This window comes from Gorilla gorilla, chromosome 8 (assembly GCF_029281585.2).
Source record: "Gorilla gorilla gorilla isolate KB3781 chromosome 8, NHGRI_mGorGor1-v2.1_pri, whole genome shotgun sequence".
Taxonomy (NCBI): domain Eukaryota; kingdom Metazoa; phylum Chordata; class Mammalia; order Primates; family Hominidae; genus Gorilla; species Gorilla gorilla.
Window position 1 is genome coordinate 30283393 of NC_073232.2, and position 26608 is coordinate 30310000.

A 26608-nucleotide genomic window follows, 5' to 3' on the forward strand; every position below is an offset into this window, starting at 1 on the left:
ACTTTGACACTTTCAGGTCCAATACTTGTTTTTATTTACGTCAGTTTCTGTGAATGGGAGTTAGGTCAGAAAACAAGAAAGGAAAAAAGAGAGAAGGAGGGAAGAAAGCAGGCAGGCAGGCAGGCGAAGAAAGAAAGAAAAGAAAGGGAAGAGAGGGAAAGAAAGAGGGAAGGATGGAAGAAGGAGGGAGGGGAGGGAGGGTAGGAAGAAGGAAAGGAAAGAGGGAGGGAGGGAAGGAAAGGAAGGAAAGAAAGAGAGAAAGAAGGAGGGGAGGAAGGAAGGCAGAAAGGAAGATCATGTAATCTCTCTAAGCCTCTGTTTTCTCTTCTGTAACTTGGGAATGAGAATTCCTACAGCACCGTTATTGTGAAGACAGAGGATTACGTAAGGCATTTAAAACCCAGCTTTACATAGTTAACGCTGCACTGCAATTATTGTGTTACTGTTATTATTGTAACCATCACATTGCATCATCTTAACTCTGTTGGGAATTCATTTATGAAGTTATATTTTCTTGCTTTTTTGTAAGAAAGTTACTTGCAAACAACCAAAGTATACCCTTAGCCAATATAAAATGAAAAACACTTCTTTCAGGAATACATACCTGGTCATCAGTGGATTTTAATAGCAACACCACACTATGAGGCAAAACATTCCTAATTAATATTCCTCCATGACTGTGGCTTTTGTCAAAATATATTTTTCTGCTTTCTTTTGTGTGTTTATGTGTTAAGGGTATCAAGTTATCTAATATCTAATTTTTTCAACATCTACGCTGTCTAAAATGTCACACTAAATGTTGAGAAAGACATAGACAAATGTAAGAAATAGCTATCTTAATTCAATCAATGTATGAAGCCACTGTCAAAATAATAGTGCCCATACTAGTCTGTCATTTGCAAGTGACAGAATCCCAATTGAGACCGGCTCAAGAATAATTTATTAGCTTGTGTGCCCCACAGAGTAATGGAGAAGTTCACTGAAGGAGAAAGGATGTACCTAGGAAGAGGAGAGAGGTTTTTACAAGCAGTTACAGTCCACTACACCCTCCAAATGATAACATCGTCATCTTCATTAATATAAACCACATCTGAAGTGAAACAAAAATAGAGGCCGGGTGCAGTGGCTCACACCTGCAATCCCAAAACTTTGGGAGGCTGAGGAAGGAGGATTGCTTGAACTCAGGAGTTCAAGACCAGCCTGGACAACATAGTGAGACCCCCATCTCCACACACACAAAAAAAGTCAGGCATGGTGGTGTGTACCTATAGTCCCATCTACTTGGGGACTGAGGATCACTTGAGCCCAGGAGTTCAAAGCTGCAGTGAGCTATGATCATACCACTGCACTCCAGTCTGGGTAACAAAGCCAGACCCTGTCTCGAAAAAAAAAAAGCACATGAACAAGAAGTTACTTTTAAAACTGATCAAAGAATGATACTTGAGTTTCCAGGGAATTACATCAAAGTAGATAAAACATTCACACCAAAGGGATCTTCCAAAGGCAACCGAATTTCAGTGCCTCCGCTCAGCCTAATTCTAGAAACCTAGTACATTTGATCAGAGGAGAGGTGGAAAGAAATAGAGATGCCCTCCTTCAACCCACTCCCCAGTAGGGCTGGCACCGGGCAAGGCTGTCCACCGCGCCCTCCAGCCCTGCTCCAGGATGACAGCTGCCTCCTCTGGCACTCCCTGGGCCGTCGCACAGCATCTTTCCTCCTGTTTCTCTCTCCTACTCCACAGTAGGCTCTGAGGGACAGTCACTCTAGTCTGTCCTACTCCCAACTTACTGAGTGTCTACTATGTGCCAAGTGGGGCCATAGAAGTGAGCAAAACAAATCACACATTTCTTGTGGAGCCTGCATTCCAACGCACACAAACAGGTGCGTCTATGTCAGATGCGAAGGGAAGGGGAGGGGAGGGGAGGGGAGGAGAGGGGAGGAGCAGAGAAGAGAAGGACTGCAGGGTGAGTGGGAGAAAGGAAGGCGACCTTGAGGTGGGGTGCTGGCGAAGCCTTGCCTGCCCTGGAGGAGATCTGGGGAGGCCCAGGCTCCAGAGCAGAAGATACAGCCAGCACTGATGGCAGAGGTAGGAGCCCCCGGCCCATCTGAAGAGCAGCATTGGGGTGGGGAGTGAGGAGATGGAAAAGGGGCCATGAAAAAGGCTCAGGATTTTATGCTAAATAAAATGAGAAGCCATTGGAAAGTTTTGAACGAAGAGATTTTATTTATTTATTTATTTATTCATTCATTTTTGAGACAGAGTTGCACTCTGTTGCCCAGGTTGGAGTGCAGTGGCACCATCTCGGCTCACTGCAACCTCTGCCTCCCAAGTTCAAGTGATCCTGCCTCGGCCTCTGGAGTAGCTGGGATTACAGGCGCCCACCACCACGCCTGGCTAATTTCTGTATTTTTAGTAGTCAGGGTTTCACCGTGTTGGCCAGGCTGGTCTCGAACTCCTGACCTCAGGTGATCCGCCCTCCTCAGCCTCCCAAAGTGCTGGAATTACAGGCATGAGCCACCGGGCCTGGCCAAGAGATTTTAGTATTAGCATTCAGGACCTTGCCTCTGTGTCTTTAGACACTGTTTCTTCCCCCATTGGCTCAAGGCCCAATGTATGAGAACAGGTTTGCTCTCAAAATTTGTCACATGATATGCGAAGATACATACATTCCTACAGTAACCCTACAATAATACTTTAATTCCTCAAAAATGTCCTGAAAATAGTATATATTTTTTAATTTCAAAAGTTATTAAGAAGGCTGAATACACACAAATCTCTCTGATCTCCTTCCTAAGTAATCTTGTAGACAGTGACAGTCCTTCGATGGGTTTAGTTGGGTTTTAACCTCAGAACTACTGAATGTCATCCTCTCAATCTGTTCCTCTTTCTTCGAGATAGAGGAACCAGGCCCTTGCTGGTTACAGCCATTGGGGCAGGGTAAAGGGATAGTCCAGAGATAAAGGAACCCAGGCTACAAGGCCACTGGGGGGTCTAGGATGGATTTTTTTTTTCTCAGTTGGAATAGCTGTGAGTAGAATGTTCTCCAGTCCTGTACCTCACATAACAATCACTGTCATATTCCACCTAGAAATCATCCTTATAATAACGCGTATACATTCTTTTCCTTTTTTAGAGTTGGAGTTTCTCTTTGTTGCCCAGACTGGTCTCAAACTCCTGGGCATAAGTGATCGTCCCACCTCAGCCTCCTCAGTAGCTAGCGCGACAGGCACGCGCCACTGTGCTGGGCCTAAAGCATGTTCTTAAGAGAATATCAAAATACTTTTCCAGAGACACAAAGCATTGGCTCATCTGGGAAAACAGGAAGACGGAAACTCGGAGAAGTTAAATACTTAACTGAGATACCCAGAAGTTCAGCTGCCAACCAGGCAAGGCATCTGAGAAGGCTGTTCCATGAGTCTGGCTTCTGTCAGTTACAGATATTTCATCCAAGTTATGTTATATCTGTGTTACTTTGTCAAGTAAAACGGCACACTCCCTCAGTCATAGTCTTTTTAATTTATTTTTTTTGTGACAGTCTCACTCTGTTGTCCAGGCTGGAGTGCAGTGGCGAAATCACAGCTCACTGCAGCCTCAACCTCCCAGGCTCAGGTGATCCTCCCACCTCAGCCTCCCAGGTAGCTGGGACTACAGGCATGCGCCAGCATGCCCAGCTAGTTTTTGTATTTGTATTTTTTGTAGAAACAGGATTTCACCATGTTGCCCAGGCTGGTCTTGAACTCCTAGGCTCAAGCAATTCACCCACCTTGGCCCCCTAAACTGGTGGGATTACAGGAGTAAGCACTGCGCCTGGCCAGTCATAGTCTTACCCTATTTATTCATCTGCTGGGCCCTATGATGTCCTAATTCTATCTGACTTGCCTAGATGTAAATTTCAGTGGCCAGGACCAAGGGCAGGTCTGCCTAGATTCTAAAGTACCCAGGGCTTTGTGAAAGTTCAAGAACCACACAAATACCAGAAAAGCAGTGTCCTGGGAAAAGCTTCTATAACCGACTCATAAATGGATGATTCTCCAAGGAGGGCATCAAGGGGAAAAAGAAATATGATCTTCCTCCACTCCCATCCCCCCTCCACCTCTTTGCTATAAAAGCCTTATTTCTTATTACTTTAATTAAGTTTCTGGTATGATCCCTGGTAAAAGGCTTTATGTTCATGCAGTCTTGTAGAAAACAGCTGTGAACTGGCCAGGCTCAGTGGCTCATGCCTGTAATCCCAGCACTCTGGGAGGCCGAGGCGGGTGGATCACGAGGTCAGGAGATCGAGACCATCTTGGCTAACACGGTGAAACCCCGTCTCTACTAAAAATACAAAAAAATTAGCTGGGCGTGGTGGCGGGCGCCTGTAGTTCCAGCTACCCAGGAGGCTGAGGCAGAAGAATCGCTTGAACCCGGGAGGTGGAGCTTGCAGTGAGCTGAGATCGCACCACTGCACTCCAGCCTGGGCGACAGAGCAAGACTCCATCTCAGAAAAAAAAAAAAAAAAAGAAAAGAAAAGAAAAGAAAAGAAAAGAAAAGAAAACAGCCCTGAACCCCACAATGACAGCAGCAACCCAAGAACTTGGTCACCTATACAAGCCCCTACCTTCTCTCCTGCCAGTGTTAACTTAGGCCACCAACATGTCAAAGTAGGCCAGGCATAGTGGTTCACGCCCATAATCCGAACACTTTGGGAGGCCAACATGGCATTGCTTGAGGCCAGGAGTTGGAAACCAGCACGGGCAACAAAGCAAGAACCGGTCTCTACAAAAAAATGTTTAAAAGTTAGCTAGGTGCAGTGGTGTGTGCCTGTAGTCTCATCTACTCAGGAGGCTGTGGCAGGAGGATCACTTGAGCCAGGAATTGGAGGTTGCAATGAGCTACGTTCACACCGCTGCACTCCAGCTTGGGCAACAGAGCAAGACCCTGTCTGCAAATAAATGAACAAATTAATGTCAATGCTATTATATGCAACAGAGAATCAAATCTTTACCCAAGGTGAAGGCATCTGGTTGTGTCTTGTCTTGCCTTGTGTTGTTCCTTTTTCCCTCACGCCAATTGTCCCTCCACTCCCTATAAGAATCGATCTTTAAGGCCGGGCGCGGTGGCTCATGCCTGTAATCCCAGCATTTTGGGAAGCCAAGGCAGGTGGATCACCTGAGGTCGGGAGTTCGAGACCAGCCTGACCAACGTGCAGAAACCCTGTCTCTACTAAAGATACAATATTAGCCAGGTGTGGTGGCACATGCCTGTAATCCCAGCTACTCAGGAAGGCTGAGGCAGGAGAATCACTTGAACCCGGGAGGCAGAGGTTGCGGTGAGCCAAGATTACGCCATTGCACTCCAGCCTGGGCAACAAGAGCAAAACTCCGTCTTAAAAAAAAAAAAAAAAAAAAAGAATCGATCTTTAGTTTCTCCAAAACTGATGCTACTGTTCTCTCTTAACAGGAAAAGCCATCCAAGGTCCCTGTTGCCCCAGTGGGTCAGCCTCAGGGATCGCCACCCAGGAGGGAGGGTGCTCAGCCCCGTGGAACAGGTGCTAGAGCTATGCCACTCCACACCCCCAGACAGTACAGGGACAGGGAATATTCCCAGAAGAACTCTGACTTAAATGAAGAAAACTGCATTTCAAGACACAATTGTTCGTCCGGGTGCGGTGGCTTATGTCTGTAATCCCAGAATTTAGGGAGGCCAAGGTGGGCAGATCACTTGAGGTCAGGAGTTCAAGACCAGCCTGGCCAACATGGTGAAACCCTGTCTCTACTAAAAATACAAAAATTGGCTGGGTGTGGTGGCACACGCCTATACTCCCAGCTACTTGGGAGGCTGAGGCATGAGAATCACTTGAACCTGGGAGGCAGAGGTTGCAGTGAGCCAAGATTGCACCACTGTACTCCAGCCTGGGTGACAGAGTGAGGCTCCATCTCAAAGAAAAAAAAAGAGAAAGGACACAATTGTTATCACTGGAGAAATCATGACTTTTTTTTAGTCTCTAGTGTTGATAACTTGTATTGTTTGTTTATCTCTAATATTGTAATATTGGTAACTTGTTTGTTTATCTCTAATATTGGTAACTATTTCTGGCTCTCACACACACAAAAACAGACATTAGTCAGGCCAGTTGCGGTGGTTCACGCCTGTAATCCCAGCACTTTGGGAGGCCGAGGCTGGTGGATCACCTGAGGTCAGGAATTTGAGACCAGCCTGGCCAACATGGTGAAACTCCATCTCTACTAAAAATACAAAAATTAGCCAGGCATGGTGGTGGGTGCCTGTAATCCCAGCTACTCGGGAGGCTGAGGCAGGAGAATCACTTGAACCTGGGAGGCGGAGGTTGCGGTGAGCAGAGATCATGGCATTGCACTCTAGCCTGGGTGACAGAGCGAGACTCCCTCTCAAAAAAACAAAAAGACATTAGTCAAGAGACCTCATAATGCTTTTCTACTCACTCAAAAGACAACCTAGGCTCTAATCTTCAGTGTAGTCCACGAGAATACCTTCAAATCAGCCAGTGATTCAACTCTGACCCATAATAACGTCTTGCATTTCTAAAGAACATTCCAGCTTTGAAGTGCTTCCTGTGTATTTCTTCACCAGGACTTTGGGGCAGTTTGGTAGTTTCTAGAGCACCCATGACCCTCCCATGTCTTGTTATCTTAAGGCATAACCGTATCATACCTGACTGGTTCTTTAATGCTCTGAGTGGTTACAGAATCAGCCCAAAGTGGAGATGGGCCATGATTTGCCACTGACGACAGTGGGTAGGAATTGAGAGACATCATGCCTTAGGAAATTAGGGCATTCCTACTTCCAGAATCTAAAAGTTCATATAAATAACATCTACTTACAGAGAAGTAGAAACAACACTCAAATGAAAATTCATTAGTATGCTAATGCATCGCTGTTGAAACAGAAAGATGAGGTGCATTGACCGTTTCCACCAGAAATATTTTTATGGGCCTGGCACAGTGGCTCACGGCTATAATCCCAGCAATGTGGGAGTTTTGAGGCAGAAGGATTGCTTGAAGCCAGGAGTTTGAGACCAGCCTGGGCAACACAGTGAGACCCAATCTCAAAAAAAAAAAAAAAAAAAAACAAGAACAAAAGAAAGAAATACTTTTATAGTTTAATGTATTTAACACCCAAATGCAGAAATCATATCAATTGCATGCTAAGGAATAAAAATACCCCCACATTCTAACCAACACCATGAAGTTTACGCTTTTTGTGTCTTTCATTAAACAAATAATTATTAAGTGAACTACTTTGGGAAACTTATTTAACATTTTGGGTCTCAGTTTCCACATTAGTAAAAGGTGCATAATAATAGTACCTATTTTTAAGAACCGTTCTGAGGATAAAATGGGTTAATTTATGTAAAGTGCTATATACTGTCCCTGGCACCTGACAGCCTCTTCAACACCATCTTGGGCCGCTCTACCCAAACTAACCATAATCTGGCATCTGGCCATTTAGCTTTCTTTTCTTTCTTTCTTTTTTGAGACGGAATCTTGCTCTGTCGCCCAGGCTGGAGTGCAGTGGCACATCTCGGCTCACTGCAAGCTCCGCCTCCCGGGTTCACGCCATTCTCCTGCCTCAGCCTCCTGAGTAGCTGGGACTACAGGTGCCTGCCACCATGCCCGGCTAATTTTTTGTATTTTTAGTAGAGACGGGATTTCACCATGTTAGCCAGGATGGTCTCGATCTCCTGACCTCGTGATCCACCCACCTCGGCCTCCCAAAGTGCTGGCATTACAGGCATGAGCCACCGCGCCCGGCCTCTTTCTTTCTTTCTTTCTTCTTTCTTTCTTTTTTCTTTCTTCTTTCTTTCTTCCTTTCCTTCTCTTTCTTTTTTTTTTTAATAGGTCTTACTCAGTCACCCAAGCTGGAATACAGTGATGCAATTATAGTTCACTGCAGCCTCCAACTCCTGGGCCCAAGTGATCCTCCTGTCTCAGCCTCCTGAGCAGCTGAGACTAGAGGTGCATGCCATCATGTCTCCCTATGTTGCCCAGGCTGGTCTTGATCTCTTGGGATCAAGCAATCTTCTCACCTTGGCCTCTCTAAGTGCTGGGATTACAGGTGTGAACCACTGTACTCAACCCACATTTAGCTTTCTTTTCCCTTCCTCAGAGTCCTTGCATATGCGTTTTCCTTCATGAAAACTCTCTTTCTGTCTCTGGCTGCATTATATTTACCCTTCACATGTCAAGGCAAAAACAGCAGAAAAAGATCCAGGGGTCATAGCTGATCACACACATACAGTATGTAAGTATATATGTTTGTGTGTGTATATGCACACATATACACACTGACATATATGTATATAAGTCAGCAATACAGTGCTCTGGGTCTAGGTAGAGGCTGGGTCTATATGAAATCAGTATGTTCTAATAGGCATATGGGGTCCTAGGGCAGGAAATAGCTATACTACTTTCCATTGTATTAAGATGACCTTTTTAAGAGTATTTCATCCTATTGTGGTCTCTCTTTTTTTTTTTTCCAGACAGGGTCACACTCTGTCACCCAAGCTGGAGTGCAGAGGCATGACCACGGCTCACTGCAGCCTCAAACTCCGGGGCTCAAGCCATACTCCCACCTCAGCCTCCCGAGTAGCTGAGACTACAGGCATGTGCCAACTTGCCTGGCAAATTTTTTTATTTTTTGTAGAGATGGGGTCACACTATGTTGTCCAGTCTGGTCTCGAACTCCTGGCTCAAGCGATCCTGCCATGTCGGCCTCCCAGAGTGCTGGGATTATAGGCATGAGCCACCACATCTAGCCCCTGACATTTTTTTTTTGTAATGCAATTGTGAATGCATTCAGGAGATTCCCAAAAAGCTTACCATGAATTATTAAAAGCATGAAAAATCATAATATTTTTTCATGCTTTATTTCATAATAAAAATATATTTTTATTATTATTGTATATATATTTATAATTATTAAAAGCATAAAGAAAGTCATAATAACTGGAAGAAAGAAAAGACTAAGGGATGACCAAATGCCTCCCTTCAGAATTACAAGCAGATTCCATTTTCGGGAATGCTCTGTCTGCAGAAGACAGAAGAAGACAACTTCCTTGGCTGGGCGTGGTGGCTCACACCTGTAATCCCAGCACTTTGGGATGCCAAGGTGGGTGGATCACGAGGTCAAGAGATCGAGACCATCCTGGCCAACATGGTGAAACCCTGTCTCTACTAAAAATACAAAAATTAGCTGGGTGTGGTGAAGTGCACCTGTAATCCCAGCTACTCGGGATGCTGAGGCAGGAGAATGGTTTGAACTTGGGAGGCAGAGCTTGCAGTGAGCCGAGATCATGCCACTGTGCTCCAGCCTGGCAACAGAGTGAGACTCCGTCTCAAGAAAAAAAAAAAAGAAAAAAAAGACCAGGCGCGGTGGATCACGCCTGTAATCCCAGAACTTTGGGAGGCCGAGGCGGGCAGATCACCTGAGGTCAGGAGTTCAAGACCAGCCTGACCAACATGGTGAAACCCCATCTCTACTAAAAATAGAAAAGAAATTAACTAGGTGTTGTGGCGCATACCTGTAATCCCAGCTACTCGGGAGGCTGAGGCAGAAGAATTGCTTGAACCTGGGAGGCGGAGGTTGCAGTGAGCCGGGATCACGCCACTGCACTCCAGCCTGGGCAGCAAGAGCAAAACTCCGTCTGAAAAAAAAAAAAGACAACTGCCTTAAGCAACAAGAGAGACCATTCTTACAATAATATGGTACACTGACAACTGGATTCTTGGTGTCTATAACATCTAGATTGTCTTTCCTGTGATTTAGAATCTGACAGCCCTGAGTTTGAATCTTGGCTCCAGGGGGTTGAAGAATCTGATGAGATATAGAAGGTGGAGATTCTTGCAAAATGGACATAGCAAGATTTTTGCAAAAATTGGGAGGTTCCTTTGTACAGACATAGAAGTCCACAGGATAGACTTAGTTGGGAAAGCAGCTCAGAGGAGCCTGTGTAACTTTTGGCAAGTAATTAATTTAATCTCAGGGGATTTTTCTGCTAAATGGGAATAATAATACCCACCCCACCAGTTTTTATAAAGTTTAAACAAGATCATTATTTGTTCCTGGCTTTTAGTAATGGAAATGAAAGCCGATTCCCTCATCCACCTCCTATGTTACTCCCCTCAAATTTGGCCCATCCGCTTGAAGAAACTGTCATCACAGAAAGACAAATACCTCCTCTTCTCTCTTAGAAGTGGGAGCTGAATAATGTTTACACATGGATATAGACAGTGGTGACAACAGAGTCTCAGAAGGGTGAGACAGTGGGAGACAGGTGGGTGGTGAGAAATTACTTAATGGATACAATGTATGACACCCTGAAAGCCTGACTTCACCTCTGCGCAATCCATGCAGGTAACAAAATTACACTTGAACTTCATACATTTATACTTTTTTTTTTTTGAGATGGAGTCTCACTCTTGTCACCCAGGCTGGAGTGCAGTGGCATGATGTCAGCTCACCGCAAACTCTGCCTCCCATGTTCAAGCAATTCTCCTGCCTCAGCCTCCCGAGTAGCTGGGATTACAGGCACCCACCACCATGCCAGGCTAATTTTCTATTTTCAGTAGAGATGGGGTTTTACCATGGTGGCCAGGCTGGTCTCAAACTCCTGACCTCAGGTGATCCACCCACCTCAGCCTCCCAAAGTGCTGGGATTACAGGCGTGAGCCACCATGCCCGGCCTCCATAAATTTATACTAATAAAGTTCCTTTAAGTTTAACAATAAAAAAAAGATATTGTGATCAAGAAATTTTATCAAACATTGTATTTCTGTATTATATATATAAAAGAATCATTCAGTGCAAAGAATATTATATTCTAAATGAAATTAATCTGCAAATGATACATCTAGAGAGAACCTGAAACTTATTCCAGAACAATCATTTTAAGCCAAAACAAAAGGTTTAAAGTTAGGTAAGGAAGGCACTTTGGTGAATATGTAGTGATCCATTCACCCACAGGTTCAATAAAACGGTTAAGTGGTCAGCAATTTGGCTAATTCACACTGGTGATTGCCTGGGAGAAGGAAGGCCGAAGAGTTCAATTTAGATTTAAAAAAAAAAAAAAAAAAAACTTCCTTTGGGACAACTTGAACATAAAGACTGCACCACACATTTTTGAGTAATAGAAATAGCAAAGATGTATGTATCTCTTGTCTTTTTCTTTTAAGGAAAGCTGAGCAAATGGTACAATCTTGAGGAACAGAGTAAGTGTCAGCGAACCATGTGTTTCCAAAACGAGCTGGGAACAAGAGTCAGTGTCTGCAGTAGAGCTCTTCAAAGCCTGGGAGAAACCATGGAGCCGATGTATCAAAATCACACCGAAGACAGAGTTGATTTGTTTCTTTGATGTCCCTGATGTTGTTCATGCAGAATTCACTCCTTGAGGTCAAAAAGTTCATCAAACTTCTGTAGAAATTCCAAATTATTTGATAGATTCTCAGCATTGCAAAAAGAGAAAAATTCTAGTTTAAGGCTCCAACTCAAAATGTGCCTCTGTGAAGTACTCTTGAAAAAAAAAAAAAAACAGCAACAACTGGTGCTTCTGACAAGACACTCTCCTTGACCAAACTTTGGTGAGACCCCTCTGAGCCTTTGAATTTCTGTGTCTATCTTTGCATCATCTAATTTTAGCAAAAATTCTGCTGTGTCAGTTAAGCGAGAATCCTTCCATATCTGATCAAATTTCTCATCCCCACCTCCATCACCAGGTGGTGTCTGATTACCTTAGCCTGTCTTGAAGGAAGGATTCTGTCGAATTGGTTTAGCCAGAATCCCCCGACCCCTGATGCTCCTTCCTGGGAATTTTTCATTCCCTGATCTCCACCCTACTTCTTGGCTATGAATCCCCCATGCTGTGTTCAGAACAGAAGCCCATTCTGTACTCAAGTCTTTTCCCCTATTGCAATAGTTCCTAATTAAAATCTGTTTTAGCCAGGCATAGTGGCTCACAACTGTAATCCTAGCACTTTGGGAGGCCTAGGTGGGCAGATCTTCTGAGGCCAGGAGTTCGAGACCAGCCTGGCCAACATGGTGAAACCCCATCTCTATTAAAAATACAAAAATTAGCTGGGCATGGTGGCAGGTGCCTGCAATCCCAGCTACTCAGGAGGCTGAGGCAGGAGAATTGCTGGAACCCAGGAGGCGGAGGTTGCAGTGAGCTGAGATTGTGCCACTGCACTCCAGCCTGGGTGACGGAGCAAGACTCTCTCAAAAATAAAAATAAATAAAATCTGTTGGCCAGGCGCAGCGGCTCACGCCTGTAATCCCAGCACTTTGGGAGGCCAAGGCGGGCAGATCACCTGAGGTTGGGAGTTCGAGACCAGCCTGGCCAGCATGGTGAAACCCAGTCTCTACTAAAGATACAAAAATTAGCCGGGCGTGGTGGCAGGTGCCTATAATCCGAGCTACTCAGGAAGCTGAGGCAGGAGAATTGCTTGAACCTGGAAGGCGGAGGTTGCAGCGAACCGAGATCGCGCCATTGCACTCCAGCCTGTGCAACAGAGTGAGACTCCGTCTCAAAATTAAGTAAATGAATAAAATAAAACAAAATCTGTTTCATCCCTTTACTGTCTGGCTCTGGTTTTTCCTTAACCCTTCCCAGCCTGATCACTCGCCTCTTCCTCAGTCTTGGCTCCCAACTACTAACTGTTCCTCAAAATCAAATACACCTTTGGAAGGTGAAGATTCTCCACCATTAAAGATGGATGAGGCTGGGAGCAGTGGCCACTAAAAAATAAATAAATAAATACAAAAATTACCCAGGCGTGGTGGCAGGCACCTGTAATCCCAGCTACTTGGGAGGCTGAGGCAGGAAAATGGCTTGAACCCGGGAGGCAGATGGTAAGCCAAGATGGCGCCAGTGCACTCCAGCCTGGGCAACAGAATGAGACTCCCTTACAAGAAAAAAAAAAAAAAAAGAAAGATGGCTGCATGTCTGTCTATGCTGTAGGCTTAGAAAATAAAACCAAAAGAGGAGTTGTAGAAATCCCTGCATTGTTTGAACAAACAATCCAACGTGACTGCTTTAAGGGCGACAACTATTATCTGACTCTTTATGTTCCATTTTTTTTAATTACCTTACTTTGTAGTCATATCTATCATAGTCACGAGGTAAGCTGCATGTCAATATGGCATGTCAATGCTTGAACTAAGTTGGCTGATGGTGTCAACCTGAGTTAGCTTCAGTTTGACTGACTTTTTTTTTTTTTTTTTTTTTTTTTGAGACAGATTCTTGCTCTGTCACCCAGGCTGGACTCCTGCAGAGGCACAATCATAGCTCAGTACAACCACAAACTCCTGGGCTCAAGGGATCCTCCCACCTCAGCCTCCTGAGTAGCTGGGACTACGGGCACACACCACTGCACCTGGCTAATTTTATTTTATTTATTTATTTTTTTTTTTTTTTTGAGACAGAGTCTTGCTCCATCACCCAGGCTGGAGAGCAGTGGGATGACATTGGCTCACTGCAATCTCTGTCTCCTGGGTTCAAGCGATTCTCCTGCCTCAGCCTCCCGAGTAGCTGGGACTACAGGCATGTGCCACCAAGCCTAGCTAATTTTTGTATTTTTAGTACAGATGGGGTTTCTCCATGTTGGCCAGGCTGGTCTCGAACTCCTGACCTCAGGTGATCCACCCACCTCGGCCTCCCACAGTGCTGGGATTACAGGCTTGAGCCCGGCCACACCTGGCTAATTTTTTTAAAAGAAATTTTTATAGAGACCGGTCTTGCTTTGTCACCCAGGTTGGAGTTCATTTATGCCATCATAGCTCACTGTAAAGTCGAAACTCCTGGGCTAAAGCAATCCTCCTGCGTCACCTTCCCAAAATGCTGGGATTACAGGCATGAGCCACTGTACCTGGCCCAGTTTGACTTTCTAGCTCCACTTTTGCAGACTCCACAGCCTACAAGTAAAGTTCTTTCTCAACTCTTTGGTCTTGGACAAAGCAAAACTCTTTCTGCATGGGTCCTTCAGTCCTTCTTACCCTCATGTTCAGGCAAACCAGATTATTAATATTACTAACATCCTCACTGGTCATATCCCAGGATCTCAGATCTTGCCTTAAACTCTCACTCTTTCTCTGTCTATATACATATATATATATATCCCCGACTCCTCCCTCTCCCTCTTTCACATTTTTTCCTATTGATACATAATATTTTACATGTTTATGGGGTACATGTATTTGCTACATGCATAGAATATGTAGAGAGGTGAACAACTCCATCACCCATTACCTTGAGTATTTATCTTTTTTTTTTTTTTTTTTTTTGAGACGGAGTCTTGCTCTGTTGCTCAGGCTGGAGTGCGATGGCACAAACTCAGTTCACTGCAAACTCTGCCTCCCAGGTTCAAGTGATTCTCCTGCCTCAGCCTCCTGAGTAGCTGGGATTACAGGCGTGTGCCACCACACCCAGCTAATTTTTGTATTTTTAGTAGAGACGGAGCTTCACTATGTTGGTCAGGCTGGTCTCAAACTTCTAACCTCAGGCGATCCACCTGCCTCAGCCTCCCAAAATGCTGCGATTATAGGCGTGAGCCACCGCACCTGGCCAAATATTTATCATTTCTATGTGTTGGAAATATTTCAAGTCCTCTCTTCTATCTGCTTTGAAATATACTATACATTCTTGCTGGCTATAGTCGGCTCCACTATCAAACATCATAATTTGTTTCTTCTAGGCCGGGCGTGGTGGCTCACGCCTGTAATCCCAGCACTTTGGGAGGCTGAGGCAGGCAGATCACCTGAGGTCAGGAGTTCGAGACCAGCCTGACCAACATGGAGAAACCCCATCTCTACTAAAAATACAAAAACATTAGCCAGCATGGTAGCACATGCCTGTAATCTCAGCTACTCAGGAGGCTGAGGCAGGAGAATCGCTTGAACCCGGGAGGCAGAGGTTACGGTGAGCCAAGATCGCGCCATTGCACTCCAGCCTGGGCAACAAGAGTGAAATTTGATCTCAAAAAAACACACAAAAAAAACAGAACTTGTTTCTTCTGCCTAACTGCATGTTCCTACCCATTCACAACCTCTCTTCCTCCCCCTCCCACCCACACCTCCTTCCCAGCCTCTGGTATCTATGATTCTGCACCACACAGTCCTCCCTTTTTATATCTGCCTCTTTGTAAGTCTTTCCCTTCTAGCCTCCGTCAACCCATTGTCCCAACATCTGGCAAGCAGATTCCTTCGTTTCTGTTTGAACATCTGTTCCTCTACCACCCCACAGGCCTTCACACTTACCCATCCCCAGTCTTCCACCTGGAGCCTCAAGCTTACATCCTAGAGCACCCCAATTCCTCCTCACTTCAGCCTCCACCTCCCCCTACCCACCTAACAAGGCAAAATACACAAGCCATCGCTGATTTCAACATAACCATCAGATTTTGCTGAACTTAATTTTTTCTTCTGAATGAGACAATAGGCTATTTATTTGATTTTATTTGTGAGATGGAGTCTCGCTCTGTTGCCCAGGCTGGAGTGCAGTGGCGCAATCTCGGCTCACTGCAAGCTCTGCCTTCTGGGTTCAAGCCATTCTCCTGCCTCAGCCTCCCAAGTAGCTGGGACTACAGGCACCCGCCACCGCGCCCAGCTAATTTTTTGTATTTTTAGTAGAGACGGGGTTTCACCATGGTCTTGATCTCCTGACCTTGTGATCCGCCCACCTCGGCCTCCCAAAGTGCTGGGATTACAGGCGTGAGCCACTGCGCCCGGCAACAATAGGCTATTTATTTAGTTATTTAGAGACAGGGTCTTGCTCTGTTGCCCATACTGGAGTACAGTTGCTCAGTCATAGCTCACTGCAGCCTTGAGCTCCTGGGCTCAAGTGATCCTCCCACCTCAGCCTCCCAAATAGCTAGGACCGCAAGTTATTATTTTTTTAGAGATAGGGTCTCACTATGTTGCCCAGGCTGATGATTCTCTATTTAGTAAGTATTTAAGAGCTGTACAAATGTCAGACATGATTTTCAGTTCAGGTGAGCCCCCAGCTGTGCTGGGGCCTCTTGCTCTTTGGGACAGCACTGGCCTGTGGTCAAGCCAATGAGCTCAACACAGGACTGGCTGCTCGGTCCTCGCGCACAGCCTGGCCCCAGGAAGGCAAGGCCCCAGAAGCCACTCAACCAGTGGAAACAGCGAGGCTTGTGGTAAGGAGAGAGGGACTGCCAGTACTTAGTACATCTAAAGACCCTTCTGTTGTTTTCCTTCAAACATCTTCCAAAGGGGAATATCTTAGAAAAACCTGAGCGCATTCAAAGAATAAAGATGTGAGAGGGGCTGGAAAATAGGACCCATGAGGAATGGGGAAAAGAAGCTATGATTCTTAGTCAGAAGAAGAGAAAGCCTAGAGGCCACTTAACAATGGCCTGCAAGGTTTAAAGCGATATTCCTCCGAGAATGGAGACCAGCTGTTCACCATCTCCAGCGAGGACAGAACAAAAGGAAATGAGCTTCGGCTTCCACACGAGTGATTTAAGCTGGAAAATAATCTCTGCCAATGAGGATATCAGACTTGGGATAAGTTATCAAGGGAGATCAGGGGCTCTCCTCTGGAGTTCTTCAAAAAGCAAAGAGGCCCATTTTCCTGGGCGGGTCAGGTGCGATCTGGCAGCAGGCAGAGGGGAGGAGAGGAAGGTTGGGGGAGGCTCTGGGTCCTCTCCAGCCGTAGGAGTCCATGACTTTGTTTTTCAGATAGTCTCCGCTTTTGTCCTTGCGGTCTCCCCAGCAGCATAATAGTTTTTTGGACTCTGGCATTTGCAGGATTGAGGCAGGGGAGAGGTGAAAGCAAAGGCATGCGAAGAATGAGAAAAAGGAAGAGAAATTGATTAATTTTCCATGGGAGAGGCAGGGAGAAACTGCAAATAACTAAGCACAGGCCCTTAGTAACTGTCAGTTTCTAAAGTAAGAATCTCTCACTTTCTCATATGAAAATTAGCTTCCATATATATATACACACTAATTGGTTCTTCTTTTCCTTTCTTGCTGGGTTTCCTGGCCTCCTTTTGAATCCTTTGTACATTCCCTTTACACCTTCAATATTAGCCTGTTTCAGTTTCCTGTACAACAAAAGCCAGAGACAGATTCTTCTTATTGAATCCAACACTTTACAAATCCAAAGCCCAAACCTTTATCATAACATCACCCGTCTATGAAATGCAAACCCAGCCCCTGATTCGTATATATTTTTCCTGTTTTTAATCCTTTAAGGCCTTGGGTGTCTCTCCAGCCTTTGGCCTCCTTTATTAAGCCCGATGCTAACAGCTGACTCCTATGACCCCGGAGCCAGTGTCTTTGAAGTGCACGGGCACTCAGGGACAGCCACACCCACCGGGCTGAAACCCCCAGGAACGTCCCCCCACCCCACCCCTGCCTCCCTGTGGGTGGCTGCACTCGGGTATGGGAGAGTGACATTGTCCATCTCTGCATCTGCTCCCACGCAGGTTTTGGCTGCTCAGGCTCAGAGACAGCCCTGAGAATGACAAGAAGGAAAGGTTGCTTTTCTTGTATCTCATCCAGAGCCTGGTGGTCTGCTCCGGGGTGACCCAGCCTCAGGACTTCCTTTCTCAGGCAGCTTCGATGGTGAGCACTAGGATGTGAGCCCCACCAGAGCTGAGCCTCATCTGTCCTGCTCACTGTGTGCCTAAAAGAGTATCTGGCACGTGTCGGAGAGCAATCAGTATTCACAAGCAAATGCCAGAGCAGGAAAGGGCTTGCCCAGGCTGGAGTGTAGTGTTATGATCATGACTCACTGCAGCCTTGACCTCCAGGCTCAAGCAATCCTCCACCTCAGCCTCCTGAGTTAGCTGGGACTACAGGCCTGTGCCACTACACCCCACTAATTTTTTTTTTTTTAGAGACAGGGTCTTGCTATGTTTCCCAGGCTGGTCTCAAACTCCTGGTCTCAAACAATCCTCCCACCTTGGCTTCCTGAAGTGCTGGAGTTACAGACATGAGCCAACGCGCCTGGCCCATTCTCACCTCTTGTTGCAGACAGAGGAGGTTCCAGGCCTTTTTCTAGGGTTTTTGTGACTGTCAAAGACCTATCTGTACCCCTGGAAAGAAAGACCTCATCTGGTCAATTAGTCCATGCTAAAATGTTAATGGTACTAATGGGTTAATTCATTCTGTCTTGTGCACTCTCTCTCTCTCTGTCAGAGCCTGACCTCCCCCTAGGCTCCTCCCCTTGCCTTGCTGGGCAATAGCCATTCTTCCCAGATGCAGAGCAGAAAGGAGCCTCCTCCGCCACTAACCCTTGAATTCTTGAGCTGAGGCCAAGAACCAGGCAGCCGGAACAGAACCAGTTGAGATTAGAGTTTCACACATCTTCCAAGGACAGATTCTGCTGGCTGCCCCGGGAACCCACATAGCCTTGCCCAAGCAGAGAGAACACAGAGCCAGCCCTGCAGAAGATGTAGGGAGCAAGACAGTGACTCTCTCAGGTGCCTCAGGGGGCCTTGTCATCACCCCAGCCTGGGACTGTGGCAAGTCTTCACCCTCGTAGCCAGGCTGTGCTGCCCAAGGCTGCCCAGGGTGAGAGAAACAGGGCAAAACCAACCAACAGATGGTGTTTCTAGCTCCCTAACCTGCTGTGTATGCCCCAGAAGCACTGGGGAAATTTGGTTTTTTATTTTTGTTTGTTTCATATTTAATTGTTTATATCGAATTTGTTATTCATGGTTTACATGCACAATTTTGCTATATTGATATACCGCATTGTGGTGAAGACAGGCCTTCAATGCATCCATCACTAGAACACACTTTATATTCACCAAGCAACCTCCCATCATCCACCCCCTCCTACCTGTTTACACCTCCAAGTCTCCAGCGTCTATTATTTTGCATTCTATGTCCCTGGGTCCATATTATTCAACTCCCACTTATAAGTGAGAACATGCAATGTCTTTCTGTTTCTGAGTTGTTTCACTTAAGATAATGGACTCCAGTTCCATCCATGTTGCTGCAAAAGACATTGTTTTATTCTTTTTTATGCCTGAATAGTATTCTGTTGCGTATTTTTTTTTTTTTTTTTTTTTTGAGATGGAGTCTCGCTCTGTCGCCCAGCCTGGAGTGCAGTGGCGCGATCTTGGCTCACTGCAAGCTCCGCCTCCCGGGTTCACGCCATTGTCCTGCCTCAGCCTCCCGAGTAGCTGGGATTACAGACACCCACCACCACGTCCAGCTAGTTTTTGTATTTATAATAGAGATGGGGTTTCACCATTTGGGCCAGGCTGGTCTCGTACTCGTGACCTCAGATGATCCACCCACCTCCACCTCCCAAAGTACTGGGATTACAGGCATGAGCCATCACTCCCAGCCCAACCAGGAGCTTTTTAAAAGTAGATCCACTGTGTCCTGGCCCAAATCCACCAGCTGCGTCAGAGTCTCACAGGCTAGGCCCCAGAATCTGTGTTTTTAAGAATGCTGTGAGTGATTCTGACATACAACCCAGCTTAGGAATAACAGCCCCACTAGGCTGACTGACTCACCTTCCCTCTCATCTTTCTACGACTCTGTTTTCCCCATTGCGGGGGATTTCGGCTCATGAAGTTACACTAATTGACTCTCAGCATCACTGAGCGTTTTCTTTCACATCCAGGGTGAGTTTAAGTCAGTGCTTCTCTGGGTCTCACAGGAGTGGACATTCTAAAGCCAGCATCTCCTCTGAGTAACTCACTCCCCGATGATGGGAGTTTGACTTTTCCTTGGTTATGAGTTACAGGAGGAAAGTCAGGTGCAAACACTTATTTCTTCAAGCCAACAAATCCTAGCACCTCCTCCATCTCAGAGAAGGTCAGCAGACATGTGTGTGCCACGTTTCTTCATCTCAAGAGCTGTGTATCATGGTGGGAAACTGGACTTGCAAATGGCTATGCACGAAGAGAAGGCTGTGTGAGTGTCGGCCCCTGGGTAGAGGCTGTCTTTGTCGAAACCGTGGTGCCCCGACAAAAGCCGGAAAGCGAATCTCCTTCTACTGCACCTGCAGGCTCTGGGCCCAAGCATGTTCCGGGCGAGAGGATATTTAGGGATTTCTGGGTTTAGCTTTCTCCGTTTTGCCGTTCAGTTCACTCTGGCCCTGGCTGTCTCCAAAGGAGAGGACTGATACCATGGGATTAAGTCCTTATGTTCAAGCTCCGGTCTGGGAAGCTGAGTCTCCATCTTTTTCTGAGGCCAAGGCATTGTTCTGACAACTGCCCTTGACTCCAGTTCCTTCAGGATGAGGGCCGTGGCTTTTCTTCCCCACTCTTCTGCTCCTGAATCCTTCCTCGCAGCCTCTAACCACACTGCTAGCCCTCATCTCTGGCTTGCTGCCAATTTCCTCTGGCACTATCCTCCCTAGCTGGCTGCAAACCCACCTGTTGTTTTTTGGGTTTTTTTAGAGATGGGGTCTTGCTCTGTTGCAATCATAACTCACTGCAGCATCGAACTCTTGGGCTCGACAATCCTCCCACCTCAGCCTCCTAAATAGCTGAGACTATAGGTGCCCACCACCACATCTGGCTTATTTTTTTATTTTTTTGTAAGAGATGGAGTCTCACTAGATTACCCAGGCTGCTCTCAAACTCCCGGCCTCAAGGGATCCTCCCACTTCTGCCTCCCAAAGTGCTGGGATTACAGGCATGAGCCCCAGTGCCCGATCGCCACTTGTTTTCTCTTGCTTACTCTCCCTGACCCTGGGCATCTGCCCTTAGAAATGTCGTTGTCCCCAGCTGCCCCAGCTCCTGATCCCACGCTCTGCCTGCTTCATTTTCTGCTGTTCCCTTCATCTATCCTTCTCCCATCCCTCAATCCCCCCTCCCCCAGCCATTCTACCTCTGATGTGTTATTTGATAATATGAATCGGAATTTGAAAGGACACAGAGGATTTCATGTGTAAAGGACTCACTGTTTCTTTATTTACTATTACTGCCGTGCAATCAGTTGCCCTTTTAAACAATGATTCCTCCTGACACAACGCTCTTTTAATGTTTTCATCCCTATAAGATGAGTGTTCCTTGATATAAATAGCAGTTGCCACTTCCTTTATGGATGTAATGATTAGAGAATGTTCCTTTATAAAAGTTCTCAGCCCTTACTGTGCCTCATAATTGCCTGGGATGCTTTATAAAACCCTATGGTCTGGGGCCAGCTGCGGTGGCTCACGCCTGTAATCCCAGCACTTTGGGAGGTGGAGGCAGGCAGATTTCGAGGTCAGGAGATCGAGACCATCCTTGCTAACACAGTGAAACCCCGTCTCTACTAAAATACAAAAAATTAGCCAGGCATGGTGGCGGGCGCCTGTAGTCCCAGCTACTCGGGAGGCTGAGGCAGGAGAATGGCGTGAACCTGGGAGGCGGAGCTTGCAGTGAGCCGAGATCGCGCCACCACACTCCAGGCTGGGCAACAGAGCGAGACTCCGTCTCAAAAAAAAAAAAAAAAAAAACACACATGGTCTGGGCACCACCTTCAGATATTTCAGTTCAATTGGTCTAAAGTCGGGTTCTGTATCCATATTTTAAAAATACTCTGGCTGGGCACGGTGGCTCATGCCTGTAATCCCAGCACTTTGGGAGGCTGAGGTAGGCGGATCACCTGAAGTCAGGAGTTTGAGACCAGCCTGATCAAATGGTGAAACCTCATCTCTACCAAAAATACAAAAATTAGCTGGGCATGGTGGCACACGCCTGTAGACTCAGCTACTTGGGAGGCTGAGGCAGGAAAATCGCTTGAACCCGGGAGGCAGAGGTTGTAACGAGCCAAGATTGCGCCACTGCACTCCAGCCTGGGTGACAGAGCAAGACTCCGTCTCAAAAAAATAAAAATAAAGTAAAAATACTTCTGACAGGGCATGGTGGCTCAACCCTGTAATCCCAGCACTTTGGGAGGCTGAGGCGGGCGGATCACTTGAGGTCAGGAGTTCAAGACCAGCCTGAACAACATGGTGAAACCCTGTCTCTATTAAAAATACAAAATTAGCCAGGCGTGGTGGCACACACCTGTAATCTCAGCTACTTGGGAGGCTGAGGCAGGAGAATTGCTTGAACTGGGAGGCGGAGGTTGCAGTGAGCCAAGATCGCGCCATTGTTCTCCAGCCTGGGCAAAAAGAGCAAAACTCCATCTCAAAAAAAATAAAAATAAAAATAAAAATACTTCCCAAGAGATGATAATGTGCAGCCAGGCCTGAGATTCACTGATTTATCAAAAAATCTTTCATGATAAAATTGTGTTCAAAAATTCGGTAATCCCAGCACCCTGGGAGGCCGAGGCAGGCCGATCACCTGAGGTCAGGAGTTTGAGACCAGTCTGGTCAACATGGTGAAACCCCATCTTTACTAAAAATACAAAATTAGCCAGGCATGGTGGCACTCACCTGTAATCCCAGCTACCCAGGAGGCTGAGGCAGGAGAATTGCTTCAACCCAGGGGGCGGAGGTTGCAGTGAGCCGAGATCACGCCATTGCACTCCAGCCTGGGAGACAGAATGAGACTCCACCTTAAAAAAAAAAAAAAAAAAAAAAAAATCAGTTCCTGGAAATCTTAATTTAAAGCAGTGGCTCCTAACCACGTCCTTTCCTGGCAAGGCAAAAGATCTTAAAGCCCACTCTTCCCCACTCATTCTAAATCTGGGGAGACCAAACACTTTGGGAGGCCAAGGCAGGAGAATTGCTTGAGGCCAGGAATTCAAGACCAGCCTAAGCAGCATAGTGAATCCATGTCTCTACAAAAAATAAAAAACAGGCTGGGCATGGTGGCTCACACCTGTAATCCCAGTACTTTGGGAGGCTGAGGCAGGCAGATCACTTGAGGCCAGGAGTTCAAGACCAGCCTGGCCAACATGGCGAAACCCCATCTCTACTAAAAATACAAAAATTAGCCAGGCGTGGTGGTGGGCACCTATAGTCCCAGCTACTCGGAAGGCTGAGACAGGAGAATTGCTTGAACTGGAAGGCGGAGGTTGCAGTGAGCTGAGATTGTGCCCCTGCACTCCAGCCTGGGCAGCAGAGCGAGACTCTGTCTAAAAAATAAAAAATAAAAAGTAAAATTAGCCAGGTGTGGTGGTGTGCGCCTATAGTACCAGCTACTCAGGAGGCTGGAGTGGGATTGCTGAGCCTGGGCGGTTGAGGCTACAGTGAGCTATGATCGCACCACTGCACTCCAGTCTGGGTGACAAGAGCAAGACCTTGTCTCAAAAAAAATGAAAAAGAATTGAAATGTGACACACACATGATTTTACATCCTAAAACAATGCTACATATACTTTAAAGATAATCCAGAAATTTTATGACTTGCTAGTGCTTTACAAGTTATTTAAAGAACACAAGGTATTTAAAGAACACAAAGTCGTTGGTAGCATATCACCAATGATCTTCTCCTGCACAAGTAAATGTTTAGGAGGATTATATAATCATCAGCTTCAGCACTAGGTACAGAGATGAATAACAACATTTGAACTATTGCATGTCCATGAGTGGATTAAAGACTAGTTACTAGAAAATAATAGACCAAAAATACGACTTATGAAAATAAGTTCCATAAACACTATCATCATCACCAAATGTCACTCAAACTAACAGGAATTTATTCTCTAAAATCATGAGTAAGTAGCCATTTGAAATCACAACCATATCTAGGCAAGTGATATCAAGCTTCGTTTCCCCAGCCTGTAGGGATTCCTTGAGAGTCTAGGCAGTAATTGCTCAGTAACAACCAAGCCTAGCATAGCTGCCAATATCTTAGAATACTGAAATTGTATTATCAGTAAATGCTAAAAACAAAATAGATTTAGTTGCTTAATATTGAACATAACTACCCTTAATTACTCGCTTGGCAGAGTGGTGGGTAAGTAACCCCAGAGGTTGAACATAAAAGTGAAACTTCATAAAATTTTGCCTTGCTTACCCAAAACATATCCCCCCCAAAGGCATGCAGTGTCATCCAGACTGGATTGTAGTACACGATCATAGCCCGGCTAATTTTTAAAATTTTTTAGAGACGGGGTCTCACTATGTTATCCTGGCTGGCCTCGAACTTCTGGATCCTCACGTCTCAGTCTCTCAAAATCCTGGGATTACAGGTGTGAACAATCCCACCACGCTTTTCTTTTTTTCTTTTCTTTTTTTTTTTTTTCAGACTGAGTCTCGCTGTTGTTGGCCAGGTGAGAGTGCAATGGCGCGATCTCAGCTCACTGCAACCTCTGCCTCCCGGGTTCCAGCAATTCTCCTGCCTCAGCCTCCCGAGTAGCTAAGATTACAGGTGCCTGCCACCACGCCTGGCTAACTTTTGTATTTTTAGTAGAGACGAGGTTTCACCATGTTGGCCAGGCTGGTCTCAAACTCCTGACCTCAGGTGATCCACCCACCTCGGCCTCCCAAAGTGCTGGGATTACAGGAGTGAGTCACTGCACCCCATTCCTGGCCATATTAAGCCCATTAAGAGAATACCCTAGTTAAGGACTACACTGTGAGATTTCTAGTTTCCAGAAGGATGTAATTTACTGCCTGTTGAGACAGGAAAAACTTTCATTATTATGTTTTACATGTGCATTTAGGTGCAAATCTGACCTGCCTGATTACAAATATCCCCAAAGGCAAACATTTTGTATTCTAATGATTGTATTGACTTATTCACCTAATCATTTTTTGGATCATTCAGACAAAAAGCTGTGTTCTTAATAACTGAGAAACTGTTCATACCGAATGAGAAAAAAACCTCAGCTTTGAATAGGAACTTATCCAAAGGCAAATTTGGCATAGCCTGAATGAGTTATCCAAGTCTTTGATGAAAAATAATCTTTCCCCAACAATTATCATTTCTGTAAATTGATAAATCAGCCTAAAACATAGAACCAGTATAGGCCGGGTGTGGTGGCTCACGCCTGTAATCCCAGCAATTTGGGAGGCTGAGGCAGGCAGATCACCTGAGGTTGGGAGTTCGAGACCAGCCTGACCAACATGGAGAAACCCCGTCTCTACTAAAAATACAAATAAAATTAACTGGGCATGGTGGTGCATGCCTGTAATCCCAGCTACTCAGAAGGCTGAGGCAGAAGAAGCGCTTGAACCTGGGAGGTGGAGGTTGGGGTGAGCCAAGATCACGCCATTGCACTCCAGCCTGGGCAACAAGAGCAAAATTACATCTCAAAAAAAAAAAAAAAAAAAAAATAGAACCAGTATAAATTCAAATATCCAGGTCAGCTAGGCACGGTGGCTCACACCTGCAATCCCAGCACTTTGGTAGGCTGAGGCAGGAAGATTACTTGAGCCCAGGAGGTTGAGGCTACAGTGAGCCATAATCATGTCACTGCACTCTAGTCTGGGCAACAGAGCAAGACCCTATCTCTATAAATAAATATATATATAAAAATACAAATAGCCAGGTCAAACAGGGTTATTAAGATCTCAATATAAGAAAATTCAAAAAACCTTAGAAAATCCAGAGTCTTTGAGTCCATTTGTGAAGATAGTAGAAGTTTGAGGCTTAGCTGAAATGGAAAAACATAAAGTTAATTTTTGTTCGTTCTTTTTTTTGTTTTTTCTTTTTTGAGACGAAGTCTCACTCTGTTCCCCAGGCTGGAGTGCAGTGGCACGATCTCTACTCACTGCAACCTCTGCCTCCCAGGTTCAAGCGATTCTCCTGCCTCAGCCTCCTAGGTTCAAGCGATTCTCCTGCCTCAGCCTCCTGAACAGCTGGGATTACAGGTGCCCACCACCATGCCTGGCTAATTTTTTTTATTCTTTTTAGTAGAGATGGGGTTTCACCATGTTGACCAGGCTGGTCTCAAACTCCTGACCTCAGGTGATCTGCCCCCGTCGGCTTCCCAAAGAGCTGTAATTTTTGTTTATTCTTATTCTCTGAATTTCCAGAAACAAAATAACTGCCAGGAGCGAGGTATAGTGATGTGTGCCTATAATCGCAGCTACTAAGAAGCTGAGGTGGAAGGATCATTTGAGCCTAGGAGTTCAAGACAAGCTTGGGCAACACAGTAAGATTCCGTCTTCCGTCTCAAACAAACAAAACAAAAAACAAAAAACAAAATAGCTGCCAGTTCTGGGAGTACAGGAGCTTGCAACTTGTGCATAATTAGTTTAATAAGTATAAAATATACATCATAAATATACATCGACACTTTAATTCTGCAGGTTTAAAACTAACATGGGAATTGCTATTTTTAAGTTTCTGGATAACAGGAAGTTGATGTGTTTTTTATCTTGGGACCTTTCAATACTTAGCACAGTACGTTTTTTTGTTTTTTTGCTTGTCTGTTTGTTTGTTTGTTTGTCTGTTTTTTGAGATGGAGTCTCGCTCTATCACCCAGGCTGGAGTGCAGTGGCGCGACCTCGGCTCACTGCAACCTCCGCCTCCCGGGTTCACGCCATTCTCCTGCCTCAGCCTCCCGAGTAGCTGGGACTACAGGCGCCCGCCACCACGCCCGGCTAATTTTTTTGTATTTTTAGGAGAGAGAGAGTTTCACCACGTTAGCCAGGATGGTCTCGATCTCCTGACCTCGTGATCCATCCGCCTCGGCCTCCCAAAGTGCTGGGATTACAGGCTGAAGTAATATTTTTTTATAAAATCTATAATATAAAAAGTATTGTGGCCGGATGTGGT

At 45.7% G+C, this 26608-nt stretch overlaps 1 long non-coding RNA gene across 1 annotated transcript in view; it reads right to left on the reverse strand.

Annotated features, from left to right (window-relative positions):
- Positions 1-15750: 15750 nt before the first annotated feature.
- LOC134759159 (uncharacterized) overlaps positions 15751-26608 on the reverse strand; it is a 60228-nt gene continuing 49370 nt past the window's right edge. Inside the window, exons 4-7 of the long non-coding RNA XR_010135086.1 lie at positions 25423-25481; positions 22372-22493; positions 18826-18981; positions 15751-16771 (exon numbers count right to left, since the gene is read on the reverse strand). This is a non-coding gene — a long non-coding RNA (uncharacterized lncRNA). The remainder of the gene's footprint in view (positions 16772-18825; positions 18982-22371; positions 22494-25422; positions 25482-26608) is intronic.